At 36.9% G+C, this 21547-nt stretch overlaps 1 pseudogene; it reads left to right on the forward strand.

The window, feature by feature from the left end:
* Nucleotides 1-19245: 19245 nt before the first annotated feature.
* On the forward strand, nucleotides 19246-20327 carry LOC140637532 (hsc70-interacting protein pseudogene; annotated as a pseudogene).
* The last annotated feature ends 1220 nt before the right edge of the window (nucleotides 20328-21547 follow it).

Below are 21547 nucleotides of genomic sequence, written 5' to 3' on the forward strand. Positions count from 1 at the left end.
ATTTAAAAGCAGCATATGAATGTTCCCAGATTATGTACAGTAACAACCATTTCACTTTTCCATTTTGACTCTATTTATGTTATTACTATCATTAGTAGTTCTTTTAATCCATTCATTTGACCAATCTATTGAGTGATCCTTACGTACCAAAAATCATCATTTGTAAGGAATATAATGTGATTCTTATCTCATGTAACTTACATACCTACTTAGAGAGGGAGATGTTGATCAAATAATCACAGTAATGAATGTGAAAGCAAATAAGAACTAATATAAATATATCCAACTTATTGTGTATCAGGCACTTTTAAATATATTATCTTATTTAATCCCTGCAACATGGTGGTGAAAAAGATGGTATCATCAATATCTATTTTGGAACAGAGAAAACTTGGACAAAAGAGGTTAAGTAACTTGCTCATGATCACACAGTAAATCAGGAACAGAGCCAGGATCCAAACACAATCAGGCAAACTGAAATAATGGCCTGAGGAAAAGGAACACAGCTCTCTGAGGATATTTAACAAAGAAGCTTATTCTAGAGTATGCCTTCAGGAAGTCATCTGTAGAAAAAAAATAACCAGGGAAAGGAAATTATGAAGGGCATTTAGAACACAATGAGAGGTAGACACAAAAGCCCTGCAGTGAGAAGAAACATGGCCTCCTCCAGGTGGTGATGCTCCAGGAGATAAACGACAAGGAAGGGGAGTAGTTTGTGAAATGACATTGAAGACAGAAATAAAGACCAAGTTCTGCTTTGTGGGTTGGGTTAAAGATTTTGATCTTTTTCCAAAGGTCATCAGAAAGTATCTGGAAAGTTTTAATTCTCTGTGGAAAGTGAGGAACAATGTAAATACATGGAATTGACACAAGTTCAGAATGTTTTGTGGAAAGATTACGTTGTCTAAAATTGAGAGTTTGGAAGATGGGATATGGGGAGATCACACAGAGGAGCATTCCAGTAGTCATGACGAGAGAGAGTGGTAGCGTTTATTAAGATGGCAACACTAGAGATGGGGGGAAGTGGTCAATTTAGAGATATTCTACTATTTAGAGATAATACATTTTAGGATTTGGAGATGAATTAGAAATGAGAGTGAGGGAGAGTGAGGTGATAATAAAGGCTCATATATTTCTTTTTTCTTTAAGTTTTTATTTTAATTCCAGTTAGTTAACATGTAGTGTAATATTAGATTCTGCTGTAAAATTGAGTGATTCAACATTCCCATACAACACCCAGCGCTCATCACAAGTGGCCTCCTTAACTCTCATCACTTATTTCACCTATTCCCCTATCCCCCTGCCCTCTAGTAACCATCATTGTGTTCTCTACAGTTAAGAGTCTGTTTCTTGGTTTGCTTCTCTCTTTCTTCCTTTTTTTCCCCATGAACTGCTCATTAGTTTTGTTTCTTAAATTCCACATATGACTGAAATAATACGTATTTCTCTTTCTCTGACTCACTTTTTTTTTTTTTTTTTTTGGTTAGAATAATACTCTCTAGTTCTATCCATGCGATTGCAAATGGTAAGATTTCATTTTTTTCTTATAGTTAAGTAGTATTCCAGTGTGTGTGTGTGTGTGTAAATATATATCTCTATATCTCTATCTATATATACCTTCAATCCATTCATCTATCAATGGATACTCAGGCTGTTTCCATAATTTGGCTATTGTTCATAATACTGCTATAAACATTGGGGTATATGTATCCCTTCAAATTAGTATTTTTGTGTAATTTGAGAAGATAACTAGTAGCGCAATTGCTGGATCATAGGGTAGTTCTATTTTCACCTTCTTAAAGAACCTCCATACTGTTTTCCAGAGTGGCTGTACCAGTCTGCATTCCCACCAATAGCAGAAGAGTATCCCCCTTTCTCTGCATCCTCACCAACATCTGTTGTTTCCTGTGTTGTTAATTTTAGCCATTTTGACTGGTGTGAGATGATATCTCATTGTAGTTTGGATTTGTATTTTCCTGTTGGTGGGTAATGTTGAGTTTTTTCATGTATCGTTGGCTTATAGATTTCTGAATGAACCGGATGGATGATGGTGCAATTTCCCAGGGTAAAAAATTAGGAAGATGACCAATTTTGAGGTGGTATGATGGTGGGGGTAATACTCAGTTCTTTCTTGATCTACTGTTTGATTTGATATTGAGTCATAGAAACAAAGGAGACAATGATGATGAAAAACTAAATGGACTTACATTGGACTAAGCCAAATAGTTGCATAAATTCCAACTATTTCAGCTGTTGGGAGAATAGGGCAAAAATACAAAAGAAACAGTATTAGCATTTTAGAGAAAAGAAACAAAAAACTGGATAAGGTGATGTGTTAGAAGCCAAGGAAGATAATGTTTCAAGAGGTTGTATCAAAGTCTGCTAATATACTGAGGCAGATGGGAGATGGCAAATGTCCATTGATTTAAGGAACCTAGAATCCTGGAAACGTTACTTGAAGTTGTTTTGATAAAGTGCTAAGTGGAACTCAGATAATAGTATGTTGACTTGTAAATGGGAGGTCAGGTAATGAAAATAATGGGTAATGTGAACCCATTTAAAATTTTGGCTATGAAGAAGAGAAAAAATAAGTTAACCAGAGGGGCACATTCCTCTAGACCTTGCCAAATCATAATGAAATCTCGTCAAATAAGAGAGCGTTCATAGGTGTCGTAACTTAACACGTGTTATAATGTTACAATGATAGGAACGGTGTTAATAGATACTTTTAATGATATTTAAATGTAAACAACAGGAGGATGATGAATGTCATTTACAGTTTTATATCCCCATATTTGTCTGGCGCAGTGAGCTGCAGCAAAGTAGGCACAGGATAAATACTCGTGTGACCGAATGAAGCTCAGCATACTGCTTATGTTTTAAAGAGTAGCAGAACATCTTAGAAGTTCCTGCCTTCCAGTAGTTTTGAATTACTTCTAATTAGAAATTATTTTATCACTATCCTATGTGCTTTAAGAAAGTTCCCAAATGATTTCTAAAAACAAAATATAAATTATCCCCCAGCGATTCTTATTATTGTTATTTGAAAAGAGAAAATGTTCAAAGTGATCTTGGCAAAGTAGTTATCATAAATAAAATGTACAACGATTGGGGGCAAAGAAATTTTCAAGAGTTTGGGGCTAAGTGTAACTAAATGAGTATTCATATAATCTATAACATGCTTTAAAACATTCATAAATATATATTTCCCAATAAACTTGAACTGTACAAGTAAACAAAATGATTCTTTTAAAAACTTATAAATATGTATAGCCACCATAAAAATGCACAAATCTGTGTAATATATAAAAATGGCTTAAATAATCCACAGTATTTACTGGAGAGCTCAGAACGGCCCCACAGTGGAATATACTTCACTAATACTACTATACAACGTGGTGACAGTTTACAGGGCCAGTGCTGAACAAATCAAATATTCAGAGTCTCACTTAAGGACATAAAATGGTCCCCAAGACTCGTTAAAGGCATAGTAAAGGGAGTGAATGGATAGGTAGATTAACATACAAGCTTAGTAATTAACATCTTTAGATCATCTTGTAAAGATAGAAAAACAAAGGACCTGATGCAGCCCTCCATAGTGCAGTGCCTTCATAGTCCCCATTTTAGAATGGACTTTTGATAACTACTGGGGTGGAAATGCATGGTATTACCTTGTTCACGTTCAGAAAAAGAAAAAGAACAGTTGTGATAATAACAATAACTCGCTGAGTTCTTCAATCCCCACCCCTCTATCTCTTCAAAACAAACACTGATATAGAGTTCCATGGTTGGGACAATGTGAATATTTAAGTCACATTTTGAAAATTAACTAAAGCTAAATTTTAAAAGATATTAGATATGACATTTCTAAGATATACAACTCCAGAGGAAAAGGAGTTGTGGTTTCGTTTGCAAATTTTACCCAGAAATAAAACTATACTTTTGGATTATAGTTAATAACTTTGCACATAATTTTACTCCAATGTCTCTTAAGAGGCTTTGGATATTTTCTAATCAATCAATTAGGTAATATTGGGCCAGTAGATATCTTCCAGGTATACGATGGCTAAAAATGCTGAAACTTTAGGCATTTGAAATTTGCTCGATGAGTCCTTTACTCAATTCAAGTATCATTTAAAAAAAAAAAAAACTTAACCTGTGCATGATTATCTTTCTGAAGATTAGAAAGATTTTTTTGAATGATATAAGTGGCACTTCCCCTCAAGGATCATCCAAATTTTAGAATAGTAATAGACCTGTATGAAATTGACTAATATGAGAAAATTATATTATGTACTATGAGGGAATAAAAGAAAGATTAATTCTTACCAATAAATGTCCTATGAAAAAGCTATGATTATTGAACGTGTGCTCTCTGCCAGAAACTAGGCAGTAGGTGTTCAATAGCATCCATTAGTCTCATTTGGTAGAAATCATACATTAATACAGATGAAGATATAGTTCCATATTTAACACTTTGTGAAATCCTTGGAATGAAATGTCTCAATAAATATTTTTACCAAAGCATAAATATGTTATAGTAACAATACTAATGATTATTGTTACTAAACTATATTTAATCATAATGTAAATTTCCTGTCTTGAGATATCGATGATACCACAAAAGCCTAACCTAGCTGAATACAATAATGGTTATTCTCTTTAATTTGGCTTATATATTACATAAAATTTACCTAGGTTAATTGGGATGAAAAACAAATATGATGGACATATATTATAACATAGTTTATCACTATTTTGTAGATTGCTTTGGACAAAGGCTTAGTTGTGTATGTGTTTTTTTTTTTTAATTTTTCCATATGAAGAAGATGGGTTTGTAGAAAGGACTTGATGCATTCAAAATGTAATTCAATGTCATCACAGTTAGTCATTTCAGGTATATTAGGAAAGAGGAAGATCACCAAAGGGTAGAATCACTATCTTGGTTGTGTCCACAGAGTAGACCATCAGTGACCTCTCTTTATTCCTCCCAAGACAGGAAGAGTCTCCAGGTCTCTTTTGACCTCTATAAGATTTCAAAGGAGTGGAAGGGGTACTGTGGGGGAGGGGTTGGGGGGAAGATCAAAGAAAGGAGTGTGCATAACTTCCAACTGTACAGTAATGGAAATGCACGCGTGTGGATTTCGCTAGAGTTCATGATCTCACTTTATTTTTCATAATTACTCTCACTCTTGTTTTATGTTTCCAGATCCCTTCGTGTGGTTAACCGTGTGCCCGTTATTGTTTTAATAAGTACATCTTACAAGGTGGGATTCATAACCGGAATTTGCTGGATAATTATCCGCCCCCCCCTTTATTAACTCCTGGACTTCGTATTTCCCTTAATCACCCATCTCACATCCTGCCTCCCAGAAGGTCAAGAACTGCTTGCCATGTAGAAGTGTCTTAACTCTTTCTGGTCACTAGAAAAAAAGCAATTTATTAAATGGATTCTGGGTACTTGACATGAGTTAATGCAGTTTGAAAGAAGAGATTTGTTTCTATCTCACTCAAAGGATCACGTCAAATAGCCTTTCTCTCTTCCATTTCCTACGATTGCTGAAGATATAATTTGGACTCCATTTTAGACTAAATCCTTGGAAGGGGTGGGGGGGGGGGGACGTGAGTCTTTCCAAACCCAGCTAGCACTACATTTAGTGCTTATGTTTTATGAGGCACAGGGTTATAACATCCTGCTCCTAAGGTTAAGCTCTCAAGATGGGGGAAAGCTTTCTCTATCAGAGACCTGAGACTTTAAACTCTTTCTCCACTCAGAGGCACCTCATCCTCAATATGAAAGCATTTAGAAGGAGATGCAGAAGTTATTTTCACACTTAAGAACTCCTCAGACAAAGACACTGGTCGAAGGTCACTCTTTTTGCTTCGCTTTTTTTAGAATTTCCCATAGCTTACATGGTAAAAAATTTATCTCCATCCTCTCAGGTTTTCTTACTTGGATACATTTTGGAGGTTTTTAGTGACATTTCAAAGTGCCAATATCTCCACTAAGCAAAAAATCAAGTTGCTATGCAATTATAAATTCCAGGTTAACCACCAATAGAATACAAACTTTTTAATCTGGTAAATGACCAAATAACTTATATTGTTTACACTCACTTTCTTTTCCTTACATCCTTTCTGTGATTTCTTGATGTGTCCATTAATTAAATTACTCGGCCGCAATTATATGATAGCACAGGTATCACACACTGCAAGGTAATATTTTAAATTTTTGTCCGTGTAGCATAAGATGGAGCAGGTGAGTTGCTCCAGTTCAGTATTACAGGGATGAACAAGAGCAGGGGCTTGGATCCAACAGGGAAGTGAAGGAGAGGTGGGTTCACTATAATCAGGACAAGCAAAAGAATTGCCAGCAATTTCAGGAAGGGGCTCTTAATCCAAAATCCTGTAGGGATCTCTGAGCCAGAGTGAAAAAAACAAAAACAAACAACAAACAAAAACAAAACCATGATGTTTTGTGTCTCCGTTGTCAGCACTGAACCAATGAATTTTGCCGAGTGAGAATTCTCCTGTCTTGTACCAGCTTTACATACAGCCCGAACCACAAATTCAGAGGAAAATAATGGTCGGATGCAGGGCCACGTGAAGTGGTCAGGAGGACGGGGCACATTACAGGAATAGCTCTTCAAGAATAGTTCAACTAGGCCCAACTTCCTGTTACCGACATTGGGGGGCTGCCTGCTGGAAACAGCTGCCTTGCTCTGCACATATAGCTGCCCTTCACCTGAGCCAGGTGTTCTAAGTTACCAGTTCCTCCAGGCAGAGCACGCTGGGATGGCTTCTTGCAAATTCACAGATGCTGTGTTCACCCTCTGAGCTTGTGGCCAAAGAGAGTCAAGCAAACAGACAAAATCCTGTCTCGGTGACAAAGGTGCTTTCTTACTATACAGGAACCAGATATTAGGACCCTCACTCAACCTGCTTTCCTCAGGTCCTGCACATCACCTTTCTGGCCTGCGTGACAGATCAAGGAGGGTGAGAAATGGGACCCTAGCAAGATGATGGGCTGCGTTTGGGGTCTCAGTATCCATTTGACTGCTTAGTGATAATTATCCGATGGCAAACTTCCATAATGATTGTCCTGTGTGAAGCGCTGTGTTTATTTTATCTCAATTAATTTTCACCATAAGCCTGGGTAACCTCAATTATATCCCTTTACATATGGAGGGGAAAAAGTAAAGCACAGAGGGCTTGAGTGTGTAAAAAGTTATTTCCCGAACACATGACTGAATACATTCAGTTACACACCTCGAAGTAGGCTCTGTCTTTATGAAAATCGTGTCTTATTACATAGGAAGGAAAGACGGGTGGGAAGGAAGAAGCCCCATTGCATTCTGGGGCTGGATGCAGGACTCAGAAGAAAGTAGATATCATCGCCCTAGGCAGATTTGAAATGTGAAATCAGTTGCTGGTGAGAACAAGTGAGATTAGAATCTGGGGAAGTCAGAGGGTAAAAAACAGGGGAGGATTTTAAAGCATGAGATGGATGAGTCCTGGTTCTCTTGCGTGGACATTTGATCTCTGCCCCGCTTTAATAATACCTAATGCCTGTGGGAGTGCCCAGGGTTCAGTGTGGCCAGAAGGGGTCCTGAAGATGGAATAAATTCTTCCTGGAAGAGAGGTCAGGACCAAAGATGCTGAGAATAATTCATGGATGGGAAGTAGGGATTTTGTGGTTGTTGTTGTTGTCTTTGTTTGTTTGCATTTGGAATAATCTACCTTGTCCTGAAGTTACTCTGAAGTTCATAACTTTCAGGTTCTTGTCTGTTTTTCACTTCTGGCCTATTTTTTTTTTTTTCCCTTACCCTCTTTTCCCATTCCAACAACTAGCTTGTAAAATAGAACTTGGTGAGTTAGTTTGCTAACTGGTGATGACTCCAGTGACTTTTTGGCTAACTAGCGATAACTCCTAGATCCTTGTTTAAAATTAAAAGAAAAGTTAAAGAAAAGAAGAAAAAGAAATTTGGCTCTGTCTTGATGACTAGCCGCTGGGCCCTACCAATATTTACCTACCCTTTTAAAATCACTGGACTGAAGAACATCTGCTATTTTCTCTAGTTTTAGTCCTGGCATTTATATTCTATTGTAGAACGATTTCTAGGATAACTTTTGTGATTTATATCCCATGTCTGCCTAATTCATTCACATCATTCAAGTAATTCAGTGCTTTTTAACACCTGGTATGTATGCAATGTAAAGAGACCCATCCATCCCTTGGTTACCTAGAGAAAATGAAAGATAGAAATGGCTTCGGTTACCCAGCACTAGCCCTGCTCCCTTCTTTGATGTGAGTATTAAGATCCTTATGATCATAAGATTATTCTTCTCAAGGTTACATGGACCTGGAATTGTTGACCGGGAGCCCCTCAGATCTTCACCTCTCTTGTCTCACGGGGAGGCAGACTTGTAGGTCTGTATGACAGGACAGGAATCTAACATGACAAATGGAACTGGAACCACAGAACTCAGACTTTTTTATGTTTTTCTCCTCCTCTCCTCCACTCCCACCTCCTACCCACCAAAGAAAACCTGCTCCCACTGCAATCACATTAGAACTGAAACAGAGACTCCTATTTTGCGTTAGCTTAATGCCTTCCCAAGGTTCCAGTAGAGCAAGGGGATTTCACTATTGCCTCTAACTACTACTTTGCCTTGCTAAGGTAGACATGGTTACTCTACTGGCAGTATAGTTATGTTTTGTTACATGACATATTTTAGCCAAATCAGACTCAAACATAGAATCCTGATGACATCAGTGCAAATTTCTGCTTCTATTATGAAGGTTAAAAATTCCTACTATTCTTACTTTTCTTTTTGTCAGCTTTCTTATTTTTAAGATGGGGCTCAAAACAGGACCTACTCAAAAGATTTTGGGGAGAATAAGTTTATGTATATAAGTCACTCAGAAAAGTCTGGCACATGCTAGATTTTTAGGTATTCTTATTGTTGCTGTTTTCTCATACCAATTCCCAAAGTTACAGATAAAGGAAAAGATATTTAAGAAAATATCCTGAACAGTTACTGATATCTCCTCTACAGATTTTGGTATAGTATTTGTAGAGCACAAATTTTGGACTCAGAAAAGCCTGGGTTAGTGTCCCACCTCTGCTACTCACTAGATGAGTCATCTTGGATAAATTATTATCTTCTCTGAACTACAGGGATTTTTTTGCATATAAAATAAGTATATTTATCTGTAATTAACTGGACTGTTGGAAAGAGTGCAGGTAGCACTGAGTACAGGTAGTAAGTCCTGAATATACGGTAGCTGTTATTACCACACAAAACTTCTTCAGCTAAAATTGAGTTATTCCCTGAACATTTCAACTGTCCAAATCTAGGAAGGTCTAGTCAAATATGTAAGTCCCTAGGACTACAATGGAGTAGAAGACTGGAAATTATTATTTTTTTATGCAAACAGTAGTTGTTGCTTCCATGATATATCCTCAGTGGTCATCACAATTTTAGGGATAACTCATCAACCCTCCTAGAGCTGGACCATCATATTCTGGATGTAAGCTTTCAGTGACAGCCAAAAAGGCCAACGTGTTTGATGTGGCATCTTTCAAATCCACCTACCAGCAAAGTAAAAGGGCATGCCCTCTCCATTTGCCTGTCTTTCTTACTTATCTCTCATACACGTACATATACATACTCAGTCACACACACACACACACACACACATACACACACACACATATGCTGTGCTTTTTCCCTCTACGATTTTATGGATATATTGGATTGCCTTAGATTCTTCTCTGCAAAACACATCACGTTAAAATGTAAAGAAGGGATTCACTTAAAGACAGTAAAAACTTAGTGACCTGCACAGAATGACCTCTTTTGGAATAGAGATGAGAGTGATCAACTAGGAAATAGTTTCTTTCTGATTATGGTGTATACATGTGAATGTATGAAAACTTATGTAAATCTTTGGACATTTTAATAAGAGATGGTAGATTTTATAAATACTGGGAATAGTAGTGACATTTCACCTTCAATCATAGTTAGAATAAAGCTAATTCCAATAAATATATGCTCCAGAGTTAGTGAATGCCATCATTCTAAAAGGCTTTTTGCTTCACTTGAAGGAGCCAGAGAAAGTAGACTATTTACAAATATCTCATAGTGTATGGCACATATTAATCTAAAACCATTGCTTTGAATATTCAGAAAAAATAATACAAAAAATATTTTCTGTTAATATTTTCCCTCTATAGTGGCTTTAAGAAGACTCAATGTTTCCTTTTGATTTTTTTGTAACTTCTAAGGTTCATTTTCTTTAATTTGGGATTACAAAGAAAAATGCACTGAGTTAAAAAGTATGAATGATAGAGTAGAGAGTATAGACAAAAATTCAGGTCCTCAAAGCTGTTTACAATGCTTGAATTAAACTCATTGCTCTCCCTGAAAAATCAGAGCAAGAGATAAATGTGCTGAGATGTGTGGGAATAAACATGTTTAACATGGCAAAGAGGAAAAGGGTAGACGTGAGGCATGTTTGTTGTTACTGATGTTGTTGTTGTTTGATGTTTATTACCTGAGGTGCTCTCAATCTGGAGCAAATATAAGTTTAATTCAAAGCAATTTCGTCAGAAAGAATGTCACTTATCATATCACATTGTCCCGAACATATCTGTTTTTTTAAATACAAAGACTATGGAAAATACCATTATAACTCTACAGAAAGATAAACCCAAGTAATATAATTAGTGATCTGTCAATAATTTTAGAAATGTGTCTATATTCAGTTTTCTGCACTTACCAGACCCCAATAAAACAAATTGTTATGAATAAGAAGTATACTTTGGGTGACATTTTACCAGCATTGGTTATCATAAGATTTGCATATTAGCTTACTCGTTATATCCTGCTCCATTTGCTCACTCAAAATTTTCCTGTTTCTCTATTCTTCAAGTACTTGAATTTTCAGACATTTACAGGAAACAGTTGGAATAAGAAAGCCATAAAAAACACAAACCACTGGGAGTAATTCTTGCATGTGTTAAAAAATATATATTTTGTGTCTTATATATACTTTACAGTTGATGTTCATCATGGGGAAGCAAAGTTTAATTCCATATATTTTCATTGTTCAGTCAAAGTGAGTCAGAGGGACACCTGGGTGGCTCATCAGTTGAGCGTCTGCCTTTGGCTCAGGGCGTGACCCCGGGGTAAAGGGTTCGAGTCCCACATCGGGCTCCTTATATGGAGCCTGATTCTCTCTCTGCCTGTGTCTCTACCTCTCTCACTCTGTGTCTCTCATGAGTAAATAAATAAAATCTTTTTTAAAAAAAGTGATTCAGAATGAAAGAATGATAAATTTTTTACTGTTCAACAAATCCAATTGTTTTCAACATTGACAGATTTGCCCCCTTGGGAACATTTGGCAATTCTGGAGACATTTCTGTTTGTCACAACTGGCAGAGGGGATGGGCAATGATACTGGTATCTAATTGGTAGAAGCCAGAGATGTGGCTCACACAGTCAAAACATTAACTGGTTTAAAATATCAGTAGTGCCAAGGTTAAGATACTTCGATTTAGTCAATTTAATCTGCAAGAAGGAAGGAGGAAGAAATCAAGTTGGACCCAGGAAAAATGGCTTAAATGAGTTCTGGGGGCATTTTTGGATAATATAGAAAATGAAATCAACATATTAATTTCAATATAAAATCAATATATCCTACTCCTTATTATCTGCAATGGGAATTTTGATTATCTTATTGCACTTGAAATTCTTTAGATTCCTTACATATTCTGTCTCCAGATTAATCTCTTTCCTTCTTGAATTTCTTTATAGAAAAATGCCTTGTATTTGTTTCATACCAAAAAAAAAAAAAAAGAAAAAACAAAGACAAAACAAAACAGAAAAACAATTTAAAAAAACAGAGGATATTTATGAATTAGTATTACTTGTAGAAAAATGATAGTAAGTGACATTCTCACTGCTCAAAGCATTAGACCAGTGGGAGGTAATAGAGAAGAGATGTCTTGATCTCTGCCCCTGGTTCTTGGCATAAAGCTCCTAAAATGCTTGTGGTTTCCTAAGTGATGAGAGCCCTAAAGACATCTTTTGCTCTAATGAGATGACTCTGGGTGGGCTCCTGGATGGCTCCTGGATGGGGCTGGTCACCAGAAAACTCAAGCCATCATTAGAAGCTTGGAATCTCTAGCCCCACTCCCCATTATCCCGAGAGGAGAGGGCTAAAAGTGGAGAAAATAACTGATTGTGCCTATGTGAGAAAACCTCCAGAAAAATTCCAATAGTTTGAGGTTTGGAAAACTTGCAGGTTGATGAACATATCCACAGGGATAGAAGCTCCGACTTTTGGGACCTCCAGACCTTGCTCTGAGTCTCTTTTAATCTGGTCATTCTGTATATTTTTTCATATTCTGTAAAAACTGATAACCGTTCCTCTGAGTTCTATGAGACACTTTTAAAAATTAACAGAACCCTAGGAGGCAGACATGGCAACTGCAATTCGTAGCCAAATTAGACAGAATTGTGGGTAACCTGGGGAATCTAGTACTTTCAATGGGGATCTAGTACTTTCAATCGACATCTGATGTGGGAGGCAGTTTTATGGGACTGAACCTTTAATTTGTGGGCTCTGATGCTATCTATAGGGTTTATCCCCTAACAACTAGTGAGTATGTGCTTTGAAGCCAGACAGACCTCAAACATATATTGTTCTGGCCATTTATAACTGCTTGACCTTGGCCAAGCAATTTACCTTCCTCCTATCTGTAAAATGGGACTAAAAATATCTACTTTATAGGATCACATAAGTTAAGGGGCATAAAATGTATCGCATATTGCTTAGAACATAAGCACCCAATAAATGGCCTTTTAAATTTTAGTGTGTTTACATGTGTACTTATCCACCCCTTCCCAAAACCATCCCATAGACATTTTTACTCATCTTTAAATATGTAGACCCATAACTAAGCTTAGCAGTCACCAGGGGAAACTACAGGTTAAATGTGCTTATATACTTTCACTGTCCACTTGGGTCTTGAATGCTTCTTATTTCTCATTTCTAAATCTAAGAGTAGTTCCCTTTCTGCTAAGATGACATAGAGTCTTACTTCAAAACACCACCAAATTGTATTTTCTTCTTTCTCAACCGCTTATCTGGTATGAGTCAGTAAAATTCTCTGATGTGTTTTAGAAGCATGTTAGCTGATTTTTACACATAAACCCAGATTGGAAATAAATTACCTTCAAATGGTAATGGAATGGTATTTCCATTGGGACCTGAGAGACGTTATTTTTTCAAAGACAGTTTTCCAAAAAGAGATGTTTACCACCTAAAACGTGTTTCAGAGTTAATAGATCAAATTAGTACCTCCTTCCTATTTTTTTTCAGTGTAAATCAGTAATATTTCCCGAATGTAACATACATAAGAAAAATCATGCATACATACATAGTAATATATACATGAATGTACACAATAAAAATCAGAGAAAATGAAATTTATGAGAAAAATATGCTAATTATAAATAAAAGTGAACCAGAGGAATTGGGATGTATAAGTTTGCATTGAAGTTGTTTGTATTCATAGAATCTAAATTGGATTAAGAAATCAAGGTTAAATAACTTGACCATTTAACCACATTGTATGGATATTGTGAGAGTTTCTTTGATTTGAAATGTTTGGATACTTAATTAAATGACATGTTTAGAAAGCAAAGCCAAATCAGTAATTAATCAATAATACTTAAAAATTCTCATTTGAATAAGAGTTCATCATATTATTACTCACCAATTATTTTTTTCACATAAGAAGAGTTTTTGATCTTCATATTTTAAACTATTACCAAACTCTTAATTCAGGGTGTAAATACCAGCAGAGAGATTCTTTGTGATACTCGTGAAACTGAGTGACACTTGAAATTTTACCAATTGGTACCATGTAGACACCAACCAATGAGCAGTGGTAGTGAATGTGGATGGTACAAAGAATGCCACAGAACGGACACCAGGGTTGGAAATCCAGTAGAGCCCATATTAGCGCATATCGGCTGCACATTAGTCTCCCGGATGGCTTTAAAAATTAAGGCTATTAATATATGTATTCATATTTTGCCTAGACTATCATTCTTAAAAATATTAGGAATATAATAAACTTCATTAGTTTCTGTTGATACATGTTTCATAGAGCCAGAATAAAAAAAAAAAGTTAAATGTCAAAGTAGTGAAGTTTATTGTACGTAGGAATGTAGTAAAATTTCAGAGCTTAACCAACACATTCTTTCTTATCTAATTATCATTATTCTGTTTTAATTGGAAGTTACACAAATGTCAGACATTAAATCTAAGACAAATGTCAAATGGAATCCCACACCTGTACAGTAACATCCCAGGCATCTACATGTATTTTCGCTGATCATTAGCAATTAGTAGCATTTCTCTGTCCATGTAATTGTTCTACTGATCTTTCCCAGGTGATTTTTCAGTACCCTCAATGCATTGGCTTGGAGTTAAAATGCTATTGGCTTTTCATCTTGCAACCATTACATTAGGGTTTAGCCTGACTGAGCTCATTAAAATCGCTGCTGCACACTTGGGCTGTGTTTACCCATGTGAGTAAAGTGGAGCACAGGGCAGCCACTCATAATTCAGGCCCAAGACACTCTTTTGCCTGAAATATTTAAATAGTTGAGACTAAGTGTTTTCTCTGCTTGAATTACAAGGATTACTTTAGTTCTCCACTTCAGTTTCAGTGAAGCAGTCTGAGCCCATTTGATCATGTTGAATGATCTATCTGAGCAGGAATCGTTTGCGAGGGCTGTCATAAAAGGAAGAAACCAGGTAGTTCTTTCTTAGTGCATAGCACGTTGCTGTACTGACTCCCCTTTGACCATCAGTCAGATAAGCAAAAGGAGTCTTATATAGGTTCAGTACTTCACCCTATTGAGATGACAGAGGGGAACCTGGAATTCTAACCCAAGGTTCTAACCTCCTGATCCCAGAGCCCATGCTCCCATGCATACCCTACACTGCTTTTAGGACCAATGCTAAAGAAGCCAGAAAGTAGAGATCGCTTAACATCATCAGTTCCCGTTGCTCACGTTGGCCTATTATTGCAATAAAATCATGTTCTCCAGGTACAGTGTTATCTAAGCACAGAACCCAGAACAGAGCTTTTGCCACCATCGCCAGAAACAGAATCGGCCTGAAAATGTCATAATCAGTTACTTGTGATTAGTGCAGTGTGTCACAGCGGTGTAATGAAGTGCACAACAGAGACAGATGTCTAGAACAAGATGCAAACGTTTTCAATAAATAGTACCCATAATTAAATTATCAGACAAAATCAATGATATAAAAATGTCTTTAAAACATAATTGCATTACCTGGTATTTGCATTCTACTTGGACTACCTAGCCCACAGCCATATTCACGCATGCCTGTCCCACCTACTTTGTAACTATTTTGGCACCAACAAAGTGTAATAGCAATGTGTGTATCCTTAAGTGGTAAAATATTAAATTAGGTTTTTTTTTTCCTTTTCTCAAGACTTTTATACTTGCTGGAGATTAGGTGATTTTTCACCTCATTATCAAGTATGTGTATGTGTGTGTTATTCTCTTAGGATAGATTTTAATAATAATAGCTGGCCTTAATAGAGCCCCTATTACGTACCAGGCGCTGAGTCTATACACCTTGGATATAATAACCGTGTTTCCCCCATACAAGTCAATGAGGTGTTAATATCTACATTTTACAGCCAAGGAAACGAAGCTAGGAGAGGATAAGTAACATGCCCAAGGTCCCTCACCTAGGAAATGGCATTAGAACTCAGATATGAGTCAGGATTAGGATTAGAACTCAGATAATCTGGCTGCACTTATATTATTGCTTAAGAGTTTTATGTGATTCTATTAAAATATAGTTAGAGAAACTTGAATTTATCCTTTGAACTTAATCTTCATTGTCTACTTCTTATGGAATTTTAATTTCTCAAAGAACTTCAGGAGAATGAAAAGACAAAAATTAATTTTGTCTCATTTTAGTTACAAGTGACTTTTTTAACTTCTGAAAAGTATGAGAAAATCCAAGCTACATCATGTATTAACATAAAAAAGACTTTTTTAGAAAACATTTGACCGTAATTATATTAATGTTTAAATATGCTTAAGGAGTACATTTAAAGTTTACACATAGCATATAAATTCGGTTCATAAAATACACAAAAAATGAAGAAAATTGTAAATAGCAGTTTTAGACTATGCTAGCCATGCATGATAGACCACTTATACTCTGGTTCCAGATCTTCCATGAAGATGTTTGTTTGGCAGTATTAAGATAGTTTTAGTCAGTCACTCAGTAAATCTGTGGTAAGTTTAAAAATAATTTCCAATATGCCATATAATGACAGTTTTCAAATTTTCAGATATCCGTATATCTGTTACCAAAAAAAGGTTGTTTTGTTTTTTCTGAAATGTGGACTCCAGCAACCTTAGCCGCCTAAGCCATTAATGTGGAAATGTTGTGGTTGTAATCACCTGTTCTACATCGGAATGTGGCCTCTGTTTCAGAAAACCCAGGGAAGTGCTCCTGTGTCCTGTAATTGGGTCAAAGATGGGAGATTGTGGTTGTGCCTCTGCCTCCCTCTCAGGGATTTGTGATGGATCCGACATTCCTTCCAGATGATCCTAGGCTCATGTTGGGCAGCTCTTGCAGGCAGCTACTACTAACCAACTAGAACCTGCAGGTGACTCGGAGCTGCTTGTCATCCCTATATATTACAAAATAAAAATAAAATAAAGTAGTTAGGTAATGGTAAAAAAAAAAAAAAAAATGGCTTCCTTCATGTTTCACTTTGTAAAAAACTGTAAGTCCATATTTCTGATGAGAACTCAATTATACATTTGTCCCCAGAGAGGATAGCTGTGCAATTAAATCTGATCATATATGAACACTTGCAAATGTCTGCTTTGAATTAAGATCATCTGTTTGCTCATCTTAGATTGCTAATTGCAAGTCTCTTGAAGGCAGAGACCACGTTTTTTCATAATTGTCCTCCCCTACATGTTATTATTTGCAATTAATAATGAAAAATAATTGAATAATTGATTCTCTAATCATTAACATATTCCTTGATCAGTTTTAAAATGTTTTATTTTCTATAAAGTTCTTTGCTGAGATCTTAATAAATATGTGAGCACATCTGGCTTACAAATGAACTAGTATCAATAGCATCTAAAGCCCCCTGAGCCTGACCTTCCCCACTAATGACATCTACAGCAGATGCCCAATTTTGCATATAAATTTAATCTATTACCAGACAGTCCCATTTTCAGTCTTTAGATAATCTAATCTAGTTTAATGTCAAAATTTCAGTCTCTCATTTTTTTTTTCCCTGTGGCTTGATGGTGACTTCTATTTTTAATGGTTTAGCTAGTCAAGAAATCCATTACAGAGGAAGTTTGATAATCACTTAATGACTGACATGTGATAATGATTGATCCATTCAGTTAAAATATACCGAAACATGTTGTATATAACCTAAGATTTCATATTTTATTTTCAATATGTTACTACCATGTGCTCTCATTTTTCTTGGCTCCTTTTAATTTTTTCGAAGACTGTATTACAGAAGAAGCTTTTTTTACTAGCTCTAACAATTCAGCATTCACTTTCCACATTTCCATAACCTCAATAACACCAAAAGTCATACCTCAAAATTATTACTTTTATCCTTATTTTCTCTCTCTAAAAAAAAAAAAAAAAAAAAAAAGAATTTCTGAGAATCTGTTATCCGGAGCAGATGGGATATGAAGATCACTTTGGTGACGGAGTTTGTTTTGTAAGCTTGCAGCTTTCTTTTTCTTCTCTCTCCCTCTTTTTCTTTCTTTATTCTTTTTTTTTTTTTCTAATTTAAGTTAATTTGGGAGGTTATTTTTCCCAGTCATTGAAACTGTGATGAGAAGAAATGAGGAAACGACTCATTATGGTCATCACTGTAAACATTTAAGTTGGGTCTCCCTTATATTTCCATGCATTGTTCTTCCAAATCTCTTTTCTTGACATGATTATTCCTCCACAAGTCTCAAAATGTCACAACTCTTTCTGGGAGAAAAAAAAATACTTGTAGGAGAAATAATGGAGGAAAATTGAAGGGTTTTTCTACCCTTTTCTGGTCTGTGCCCTCATAGTTCTGGCTCTCTATTGATATTTTGCAATACTGGATGCCCTTCATTACAGAATTGTCATGAATCACTGGACTCACTTCAGGTTTAAATTCTCCCTTCCTCCTCTGCTCAACCCCCAACCCTTACCCAGATCCTCTATCCTTACAGCTCAGGCCTCACCCGGATTAAGAAAAACAATAGTGGAGAAGGGAATTGCTTTCTTCCCTCTTTCTTCTCTCCTGCCTTTCCTGATTGGGCATTTTCTTGGTCCAACAAGGGCAATCTTTTATAGTGGGTGTTGATGTAACCTGAAAATGCAATTCTTGGAGTGGCCAATTCCCAAATGTAAATGTTTTCCTCTAGGGAAACTTTTATTCTCTCCCCCCCCCCCGCCCCCCCCAGGAATCAGCCCTACTTTTCTCCTTTGGAGGGCTTCTCAACACCTGCTCAGCTAAGTGACATAGTCCCTTGCTACGTATCACTTCATCAGCCCTTTCTCTAACTATATATATCACACAGACTCATGCTGAGGACAGTCTTGGTTGGGGGTTTTCAAGATTCCTCACTTGTGCCCATCTTCCTTGGTCTCTACAGTATCCTAGGAAATTTTTACCCTTTCTGCATATGTCCAGTTGGCTTTCACTTGCCAAGCATCTGTCATCACTGGCAAATACCACAACCTTCTCTCCCTTAGCTTTTTGCCATCCTGTGTCAATCACTGGTCTCTGTGATACCGAAACACTTCAAATTCTCCCCCTATGATTCAAATTGGGAAGTGGAGGAGTCTCTCTTCCTTACCACAGTAGAGTATGGAGATTCACGAGCTCTCTGTTGACTCTCTTCATTCCTGGTCTTCTCTCTCCTGATAAACCTGGCTTTCTTTTCATGAGGTGAAAGAGCATGTGACACTATGGTGACAAATTAGTTTGAGTTCTTTCTTAACATCATAGGGCAATAGGAATACAATATAAAGTTATATATAGCCCCTTTCACACCGTCACGCTGAGCTAGTACCCACGCCTGGAATTGGGCCCCAACCTCAACCACCTGCCGCCTGCCACCTGTCACCGCCTCTGGACCATGGATCCCCACAAAGTGAGCAAGCTTCGGGCCTTCTTGAAAGTGTGTCAGCAGGATCCGAGCATTCCCCCCACCAAGGAAATGCACTTCCTGCAGGAGTGGGTGGAGAGCATGGGGGGTAAAATACCACTTGCTACTCATAAAACTAAATCAAAAGACAATATCAAGGAAGAAAAAACAGGTAGTAAGAAGGTGGAGGAAAACATGAAGACCGATGAACCATCAGGTGAGGAAAGTGATCTAGAAATTGACAATGAAGGTGTGATTCAACCAGATACTGATGCCCCTCAAGAAATGGGAGGTGAAAATGTAGAGATAACTGAGGAAATGATGGATCAGGCAAATGATAAACGAGTGGCTGCCATTGATGTCCTAAATGATGGTGGACTACAGGAAGCCATGGACTTGCTCACAGATGCCATCCAACTGAATCCGTGCTTGGCCATTCTGTATGCTAAGAGAGCCAGTGTCTTCATCAAATTACAGAAGCCAAATGGTGCCACTTGAGACTGTGACAGAGCTATTGAAATAAATCCTGATTCAGCTCAGCCTTAGAAGTTGTGAGGGAAAGCACACAGACTTCTGGGTCATTGGGAAGGAGCAGCACATGATCTTGCCCTTGCTTGTAAACTGGATTATGATGAACATGCTAGTGTAATGTTGAAAGAAGTTCAACCGAGGGCCCAGAAAATTGCTGAACATCGGAGAAAGTATAAACAAAACATGAAGAGCAAGAGATCAAAGAAAGAATAGAAAGGGTTGAGAAGGCTTGGGAAGAACATGAGAGCCCAGAGGCAGGAAGAAGCCAGATGACAACCAGGAGCTCAGTATGGCTCTTTCCAAGGTGGCTTTCCTGGGGGGATGCCTGGGTTGGCAGGGGAGTGACTGGAATGGCAGGAATGCCTGGGTTTAATGAAATTCTTAGTGACCCAGAGGTTCTTGCAGCTCTGTAGGATCCAGAAGTTATGGTGGCCTTCCAGGATGTAGCCCAGAACCCAGTAAACATGTTAAAATATCAGAGCAACCCAAAGGTTATGAATCTTATCAGTAAATTGCCAGCCAAATTTGGAGGTCAAGCATAACGCCCTTCTGACAAATAAAGCCCTAGCTGAAGGAAAAGCAAAAAAATAAAAATAAACAAATAAATAATAAATAAATAAAGTTCATATATATGTGTGGAAATTTTAAGCATATATACACTAAACAATAATATAACAAACCTTTACATACTCATGACACTGCTTTAATACATTACCAATATTCTGCTAATTTTGTTTCATCTATACCCCCTCACACTCCTCATCTTCTCACTTGATTACTTTTTTAAGTAAAATATATATACTTTGAAATACCACGTACCTAAAAATGCTACATCAATGTAACCCATGCTCTGAATTATGAATGTTTTTACAAAAAATATTTTCAGTGTAAATAGTAGTTAATAAGCATTAGGCTGGCTTACAATTCCGTTTCAACTTCTGCGGGTAAATCAAGAACCTTATTTGACGCCTGGACAATAAATTTAATAAAACTTATTGTTTGCAGGCAATTTTGAATGTTGACTGAGACTGTCAGAAGTAACAAATAATCTTCTTTATATAGCTCAGTGCTGAGTAGGCTTAAACAGCCTCTGCCTCTAGAATGCAATGTAATTATAAGACATGATTACAACTGATTATAATCAATCAGCATAGTCTTAAGTGTAATTTATATTGCCGCAGCTGTGGTTAGATTAAATCATCACATAAGATACAATTTCTACTAGATATGTGAAATTATTTGAACGAACCCAAATACAGTAAACTCATAATACCATAAATGCATAGTAAATTCTGTCAATTGCATAATACTTTAGGACTTTCCTTATCACAAAAGAAGTAGTCCCCCTACAGAGTTTAGTCTTGATTGGAAAGACAAGGCTGTTGTGTCACCAAGTTTGGCAGATGTGACTTTTGGCTGTTGGTTCTGCCTGTGTTAACGCCACGTGTCATATCTAGTTGTGATCACTATTGTATTCAAAAATAACGCCCTACCAAGCGTATGTAACTCTTTCTTCCCCCTAGTTAAAGACATGATAAAAGAGGAGTTAGGTGGGCATCTCAATGGCTCAGTGGTTAAGCATCTGCCTTTGGTCCAGGACGTGATCATGGAGACCAGGGATTGAGTCCCGCGTTGGGCTCCCTGCTTGGAGCCTGCGTCTCCCTCTGCCTGTGTCTCTGCCTCTCTCTCTTTGTGTCTATCATGAATAAATAAATAAAATCTATTTTAAAAAAGGAAGATGGGTTAGGTTTCTAACTTTCAT

Source organism: Canis lupus, chromosome 8 (assembly GCF_048164855.1).
Source record: "Canis lupus baileyi chromosome 8, mCanLup2.hap1, whole genome shotgun sequence".
Lineage (NCBI taxonomy): Eukaryota > Metazoa > Chordata > Mammalia > Carnivora > Canidae > Canis > Canis lupus.